General features: G+C 42.1%; 1 pseudogene; it reads right to left on the bottom strand.

Annotated features, from left to right (window-relative positions):
- Positions 1-355: 355 nt before the first annotated feature.
- LOC114235458 (anaphase-promoting complex subunit 15-like) lies at positions 356-677 on the bottom strand (annotated as a pseudogene).
- Between the last annotated feature and the right edge of the window lie 5,591 nt (positions 678-6,268).

Here is a 6,268-nt window from a genome sequence, read left to right as displayed (position 1 = left end):
CACGGACTTTTCATTTGTAAAATAAGGAGTTAATAATCACAACTATCTCAAAAGTTGGTTGTTTTTATTTTTTTATTTTTTATTTTTATATCAGTCCTTTATTAAAGAGAGTTAGAAAGAAACTAGGTCTGGCAACCAAGGAGTGAGGTACTGGCCAGAAAGGAGGGGTGGGCTCAAGCCCTGGGGATGCAAGGGCAGACTGATGGGCTGGGAGGGGCCAAGGATGCCAGGTGCTGGCAGCAGCTGAGGAGGTGCCCGAGGGTGAGCTTCCAGGCACTGGGGTGGGGGGTGGGGGTTGGGTGATCAGCTGGCTCCGCAGGGGGTCCAGGATAGACTGGGCGGGGCTGGAATCTCCCTAGATCATCCAGTGGTCCTGATACTGCGAGGTGCCTTCCACGTCCACCTCCCTGACCTCTCCATTATCGGGTGACTCATTGTAGTCATTCATCTCATCCAGGCCCTGCACGTCCTCATCATCCTCTGAGTCCTCTTCACCATCCTCATCCTCATCTTCATCTCCCTCTTCCTCATCGTCAGAGTGCCAGGCCTGATGCTGCCGTTCCTGCCGCTGCAGCCCTGTCTCCTCCACACGGGGTCGATCCAGATTAAATCAGTGTCTCAGTCACACAGAGAAAGAGGGAGGGGAACAAGGTGCGCATGGCTCCTAGACGGGGTTTGAGTCCTTACTAGCTGTTTGACCTTGGCCGAGTCACTTAACCTCTCTGAGCCTCAGTGTCCTCATTGCACCGGGAGGTGGCAGCTGGCGGTGACCCAGAAGCACTTCACTTTCAAAAGTTGGTTGTTTTTAGACTTAAAATAGAAAATATATCTGAAAAGGCTTTGCCAGCTGTATTATGCAAATGCAACTTCTATTACAGAGGGCTCAAAAATGACACTGCACATACCTAGTCTACCAAAGCAGGCTAAACCGTTTGTGTGCCTAAGCAACGCTCTGGGAATTCACACATTGTTTGAGATTTTTACTATAAAGCCCTTTGCGTGCTGGTCTGCTCAGTGGTCAGAGGTGCAGCCCATGGGCTGCTGCAGGGCATCGTAGAGACATTCATTTCTCTGACCCATGAGTGCTCACTGGGTGCTCTGCAAAAGTTGAGAATGGGGAGAGAGGAAGACTATGACCCCCACAGACTCTAATTCCACCCTCAAGTGATGTGGATAAGTAATCTAACTTTGTTTTCTCTCCTGATGAAGGCTCCAAGAATCACCAGTGGCCTGAGGCTTCACCCGAGGTCCAGGGAGTGTCCCCGCCCTGTTGGCCATGCAGGGAGTTGTCTTTGGGAAAACCTGGGCGGTGGCTGGCTTCCAAGTACCGAGCACTGTCGCTCTGCTGGTTAGGCTGGTTCCTCAGGGGCAGGAGGACAGAGAGTTGCAGCAAAAGTCCAAGTTCCACTGAAGAAGTACCTGCGGGTCCGGAAAGGATGCCCTCTGCTCTCGGTGGACCCAATTCTCGCCTGACTTGGGGCTTCCCTGCCCCCATCTCACCACAGAGCGGGGGGTCAATCTCTGTGCAGTGCAGGGAAAGCAGACCTTTCCTCGTGCACTGAAATACTTGGCTCTTTCGAAGACGTCAGTAACAGTGCGTCAGGCCCGAGGTCCGTGATGGTAAGCGGGGGAAACCGGTTCTACACACTGAGAACTGAAGTGGGAAAAGCGGTTCAAGCTGGTTAATAAGAGAAAGTTATTTTCATGTTGAGAAGAGTATTAAAAGTACAGGGAGTTCTGAAAAAAAGAATAGACACAGACACCTGTTTGACAGAGTCACACACACTCACACATACACACAAAGAATCCCTGGGGAAACATTACAAAAGAATACAGGTCCCATGAGCCAACTGTGGACCCTGTGTTTCCAAATGATAACATACAGAAGTAGGAATTCGGAATAGAACGAACTCTCTGGCACTTTAGCCAGCGAGTTCTCATCGCAGAACGTTCAGGAAAGGATGTCGTACTGACTTTAAGAGAAGAGTGTCCCAGAATGAACAAATGTCTGAAAGTTTTGATTGCAGAGTAAAGTCGATTGACGTGGCTCTCTGTTCCATGCTATGCTTTACCTGGGCAGCCCTTTTCTTTGGAGAGATCTCCTGCACTCAGTTCTGTCCATCTCAGGACAGAACTCATCTCTGAGTCAAGGAGAGTCTGCTCGGGTCCTAGTGTCCTGATACCCACTGTGTGTTTAGGTCACTTTTTTTCTGTCTGGTTTTCCCGCCATGTTCATAATCGCGTGAGGTACAAAGTGCTGGTAAGTGGGATTGGCTTCATCAAGCATCCTCTTTTCTTTCTTCTTCAGGGTTGAATGCTGACAGAAGTAAGAAGAGGTGGGGAGGGATGGGGCAGGCTGGGGGCTTATCAGGCAGCTCGTGCGCCTCAATTCTGACAGGTGCTGGGGGTGGCAGCACGCTGCAGTGTAAAGTTGCTCACCTGGGCACCCTGGCAGGCAGAAAGCTCCCTGGCATCCCTGGGAACACATCCAGTGTCCAGAGGTCCTGCTCTCCCAGGTGCCTTCAGTATGAGAGGAGACACTTCTCTGGACGTTCTCCAAGCATCTCCAGGTGCATCATGAAATCGAAAACTCGCTTCCTGCACAGCAGATACAGATGACTTGCTTACTTCTGTGAAAATCCCTTTCTTTCTGGAACAACCCACCTGAGAAGGACTCGAATTCAACAAAATGGTTTTCTTTTTTTTTTTTTTTAACATCTTTATTGGAGTATAAATGCTTTACAATGGTGTGTTAGTTTCTGCTGTATAACAAAGTGAATCAGCTATACATATACATATATCCCCATATCCCTTCCCTCTTGCATCTCCCTCCCACCCTCGCTAACCCACCCTTTTAGGTGGTCACAAAGCACCGAGCTGATCTCCCCGTACGATGCAGCTGCTTCCCACTAGCTATCTATTTTACATTTGGTAGTGTATATATGTCAATGCTACTTTCTCACTTCGTCCCAGCTTACACTTGCCCTTCCCCTAGTCCTCAATTCCATTCTCTATGCCTTCGTCTTTATTCCTGTACTGCCCCTAGGTTCATCAGCACCACTGTTTTTTTTTAGATTCCATATATATGAGTTAGGATATGGTATCTGTTTTTCTCTTTCTGACTTACTTCACTCTGTATGACAGACTCTAGGTGCATCCACCTCTCTACAAATAACTCAATTTTGTTTCCTTTTATGGCTGAGTAATATTCCATTGTATATATATACCACATCTTCTTTAACCATTCATCTGTCGATGGACACTTAGGTTGCTTCCATGTCCTGGCTATTGTAAATAGAGCTGCAGTGAATATTGTGGTTCATGACTCTTTTTGAATTATGGTTTTCTCAGGGTATATTCCCAGCAGTGGGAGTGCTGGCTCATATGGTAGTTCTACTTTTAGTTTTTTAAGGAACCTCCATACTGTTTTCCATAGTGGCTGTATCAATTTACATTCCCACCAACAGTGCAAGAGGGTTCCCTTTTCTCCACACCCTCTCCAGCATTTATTGTTTGTAGATTTGTTGATGATGGCCATTCTGACCAGTGTGAGGTGATACCTCATTGTAGTTTTGATTTGCATTCTCTAATGACTAGCGATGTTGAGAATCCTTTCATGTGTGTGTTGGCAATCTGTATATCTTCTTTGGAGAAATGTCTATTTAGATCTTCTGCCCATTTTTGGATTGGGTTGTTTGTTTTTTTGATATTGAGCTCCATGAGCTGCTTGTATATTTTGGAGATTAATCCTTTGTCAGTTGCTTCATTTGCAAATATTTTCTCACATTCTGAGGGTTGTCTTTTGTCTTGTTTATGGTTTCCTTTGCTGTGCAAAGCTCTTAGTTTTCATTAGGTCCCATTTGCTTATTTTTGTTTCTATTTCCATTTCTCTAGGAGGTGGGTCAAAAAGGATCTTGCTGTGATTTATGTCAAAGAGTGTTCTTCCTATGTTTTCCTCTAAGAGTTTTATAGTGTCTGGCCTTACATTTAGGTCTTTAATCCATTTTGAGTTTATTTTTGTTATTATGTTAGGGAGTGTTCTAATTTCATTCTTTTACATGTAGCTGTCCAGTTTTCCCAGCACCACTTATTGAAGAGGCTGTCTTTTATCCATTGTATATTCTTGCCTCTTGTATCAAAGATAAGGTGACCATAGGTGTGTGGGTTTATCTCTGGGCTTTCTATCCTGTTCCATTGATCTATATTTATGTTTTTTTGTGCCAGTACTATATTGTCTTGATTACTGTAGCTTTGTAGTATAGTCCAAAGACAGGGAACCTGATTTCTCCTGCTCCATTTTTCTTTCTCAAGATTGCTTTGGCTATAAGGGGTCTTTTGTGTTTCCATACAAATTGTGAAATTTTTTGTTCTAGTTCTGTGAAAAATGCCAGTGGTAGTTTGATTGGGATTGCATTGCATCTGTAGATTGCTTTGAGTAGTATAGTCATTTTCACAATGTTGATTCTTCCAATCCAAGAGCATGGTATATCTCTCCATCTGTTTGTATCATCTTTAATTTCTTTCATCAGTGTCATAGTTTTCTACATACAGGTCTTTTGTCTCCTTAGGTAGATTTATTCCTAGGTATTTTCTTTTTGCTGCAATGGTAAATGGGAGTGTTTCCTTAATTTCTCTTTCAGATTTTTCATCATTAGTGTATAGGGATGCAAGAGATTTCTGTGCATTAATTTTGTATCCTGCTACTTTACCGAATTCATTGATTAGCTCTAGTAGTTTTCTGGTAGCATCTTTAGGATTCTCTATGTATAGTATCATGTCATCTGTAACAGTGACAGCTTTACTTCTTCTTTTCAGATTTGGATTCCGTTTATTTCTTTTTCTTCTCTGATTGCTGTTGCTAAAACTTCCAAAATTATGTTGAATAATAGTGGTGAGAGTGGGCATCCTTGTCTTGTTCCTGATTTTAGAGGAAATGGTTTCAGTTTTTCACCACTGAGAATCATGTTGGCTGTGAGTTTGTCATATATGGCCTTTATTATATTTAGGTGAGTTCCCTCTATGCCTACTTTCTGCAGGGTTTTTATCATAAATGGGTGTTGAATTTTGCTGAAAGGTTTTTCTGCATCTATTGAGATGTTCATATGGTTTTTATTCTTCAATTTGTTAATATGGTGCATCACATTGATTGATTTGCATATATTGAGGAATCCTAGCATTCCTGGGATAAACCCCACTTGTTCATGGTGTATGATCCTTTTAATGTGTTGTTGGATTCTGTTTGCTAGTATTTTCTTGAGGATTTTTGCATGTATGTTCATCAGTGATATTGACCTGTAGTTTTCTTTTTTTGTGACATCTTTGTCTGGTTTTGATATCACGGTGATGGTGGCCTTGCAGAATGAGTTTGGGAGTGTTCCTCCTTCTGCTCTATTTTGGAGGAGTTTGAGAAGGATTGGTGTTAGCTCTTCTCTGAATGTTTGATAGAATTCGCCTATGAAACCATCTGGTCCTGGGCTTTTGTTTGTTGGAAAATTTTAATTACATTTTCAATTTCAGTGCTTGTGATTGGTCTGTTCATATTTTCTATTTCTTCCTAGTTCAGTCTCAGAAGGTTGTGCTTTTCTAAGAATTTGTCCATTTCTTCCAGGTTGTTCATTTTATTGGCATATAGTTGCTTGTAATAATCCCTCATGATTCTTTGTATTTCTGCAGTGTCAGTTGTTACTTCTCCTTTTTCATTTCTAATTCTATTTACTTGAGTCCTCTCCCTTTTTTTCTTGATGAGTCTGGCAGTGGTTTATTAATTTTGTTTATCTTCTCAAAGAACCAGCTTTTAGTTTCATTGATCTTTGAGATTGTTTCCTTCATTTCTTTTTCATTTATTTCTGATCTGATCTTTATGATTTCTTTCCTTCTGCTAAGTTTGGGTTTTTTTGTTCTTCTTTCTCAAATTGCTTTAGGTGTAAGGTTAGGTTGTTTATTTGAGATTTTTCTTCTTTCTTGAGGTAGGATTGTATTGCTGTAAACTTTACTCTTAGAACTGCTTTTGTTGTATCCCATAGGTTTTCGCTCATCGTGTTTTCATTGACATTTGTTTCCAGGTATTTTTTGATTTCCTCTTTGCTTTTTCAGTGATTTCTTAGTTATTTAGTAGCGTATTGTTTAGACTCCATGTGTTTGTATTTTTTACAGTTTTTTTCCTGTTATTGATATCTAGTCTCATAGCATTGTGATCGGAAAAGATACTTGATACGATTGCAATTTTCTTAAATTTACCAAGGCTTGATTTGTGACCCAAGATATGATC

Source organism: Balaenoptera acutorostrata, chromosome 6 (assembly GCF_949987535.1).
Source record: "Balaenoptera acutorostrata chromosome 6, mBalAcu1.1, whole genome shotgun sequence".
Lineage (NCBI taxonomy): Eukaryota > Metazoa > Chordata > Mammalia > Artiodactyla > Balaenopteridae > Balaenoptera > Balaenoptera acutorostrata.
The sequence above is the reverse complement of the archived record's forward strand: the minus strand, read 5'-3'. Positions and strand labels throughout refer to the sequence as shown.